Source organism: Papaver somniferum, chromosome 1, assembly GCF_003573695.1.
Source record: "Papaver somniferum cultivar HN1 chromosome 1, ASM357369v1, whole genome shotgun sequence".
Lineage (NCBI taxonomy): Eukaryota > Viridiplantae > Streptophyta > Magnoliopsida > Ranunculales > Papaveraceae > Papaver > Papaver somniferum.
The window spans coordinates 230675386-230677437 of NC_039358.1; the positions used below are offsets into that span (position 1 = coordinate 230675386).

Here is a 2052-nt window from a genome sequence, read left to right on the forward strand (position 1 = left end):
CTACCTTTTTATTGTGCTACTTCAACAACAAGAATCCAGTGATCACCACCTCTGTTGCAACTTCACTAAAGCTGTCAATCTTGCCTCTCCTCTTATCCAAAGATACACCAATATTCATGGGTCAACCATCAAGAAAGGTAATAAGTCAATATCTGCAGATCCAGGATCAAGACAGAACTTTTGGAATTGGTGCTTGCCTCCTTTGGATCATCTGGAAGGCCATAAATGGTTTGTTCTTCAACAAAGTGAAACCAAGAATTCTGAATCATTCTAACCACTAAATATGTTAAAACCTTAATGGTTGGAAATGAATTTTTTTCACCTCCTTAAATTAACATCCGTGAAAAAGGGGCTACATGTAGGATTCAGACCAAGTTCTCGTTGGAGATGCTCTAAGTATATATTCATACTCCACGGCGGAACGGAATTCTCTATCAAGAATTAAAATCCAAGTAGAGAATGTAAATCCAAGAATTAAAATTTTCAATTTCCAAATGTTTGAGTTTTCTGTTCTATTCTGTTATTATTAATTTTTTCGATCAAATAAGTAGTATCTTGTTTTTGGAATATTTCTGATAATAGTAAACATGGTAATGAAATCTTACCTGTGCTCAAGGAGTTGTAATAAAATAAAATCATCAAGAGTACCAATAGGTGTTCTTCAAGTAAGTTTACTTTTTCCCATTTACTCATTTTGGTTTTCTTATTTGTTCCTTCTTCTTTAAGGTTTGACTGATGAGATATTGGTATTTGGCGGGAATCAAAGTATATATTGATCAGAAAACTAATGCTTCACTGTTCACAATTTCAATTATATCCCTTTCTTGAAATTCTGCATTGCTTGTTCTCTTCAATCTTTTTCAAGGCAGGAAACAAGGAAGTAAATGAGATCTTTTTTTAATCTACTTATGTGTACTTCTAATTTATTTATTTTGCTTATTTTGGATCCAACTACGGGTTGGGTATTTTTAGTTTCAAGGGATTGCACTAAGTAGATGTTCTTTATGGATCAGACAATTTTGCAAGTGTCGTTTTGGTAAAAAATGGCCAGGGAAATGCTCAAAGAAAAGAAGCTGCAAATATCAATCCGGGACACGAAAAAGATGACAGATACAAAAAGAACGCAATTGAAGTAGCAGCAGATGATGATGACCTCAGTGAAGAAGGGCCTGAAACAGAATCAAGAATCAGTTGAAGTTCCCGATCCAGATTTTTATTACTTCTATAGGGATAAGAGTGAACAATGTTTAGCAGGTGATCAGATATGGGCCATTCATGACAATTTAGATGCCACGCCCATACTCTATGCACTAATCAGAAAATTTTATTCACCTTTTGAGGCAAAGTTCATTTGGTTGGACTTTGTTCCTGATAGCCAAGATGAGACAGCTTGGGATACTAGTGGGTTGCCCGTTGCTTGTTGGAAGTTTGAACATGGTGATAGTGATAACCAAGTAACCAACCTTGAAGGTATCGGTACGTTTTCTCATAGGATTATATTGGAAAAGGATGGCAAAAATACTTAAAAGATCTATCCTAAAAAAGTTGTAATTTCGCCATCTACAAGAACCGAAACACTAAAGTATGAGTATGAATTTGTGGAGGTCCTGTCAGATTATAAGAGGATATAGGAATTATGGTTTCCAAATTAATTAAGATAAAAGGTTTCGTGCGCATATTCCAGCCGGTTTCCATAGCCAATGGCATGGCTATAATCCAGATTCTGTCTGATGAACTTTTAAGATTCTCGCACATTACCTCGTTTAGAATGAAAAGATGTCCTTGAAGGTTACTTTGAACTTGATGCTGCTTCCCTGCCCAGTACTATCGAAGTTTCTGAGCGAGTTCCTTCTTCCACTTCAAACCCTTGTCAACTTCGGGAGTCTGAAATATATGATATTTAACATCGATAAATCTCATGATAAGTTTCGACCTGGTTAGATATGGGCTCTGATGAAAAACAAGGAACGTTGCATTGATTTTGGAAGTTTTTTATTTTTATTTTTATTGCAGAAATGTTAAAGTTGATTAAAAAAAAGAACGTTACAAGAA

General features: G+C 35.2%; 1 long non-coding RNA gene across 1 annotated transcript; it reads left to right on the plus strand.

The window, feature by feature from the left end:
* The first annotated feature begins 430 nt into the window (after positions 1-430).
* Positions 431-2052, plus strand: LOC113338292. Its single transcript, XR_003354714.1, has 2 exons — positions 431-665; positions 1014-2052. It is a non-coding gene; the product is annotated as an uncharacterized LOC113338292 (long non-coding RNA).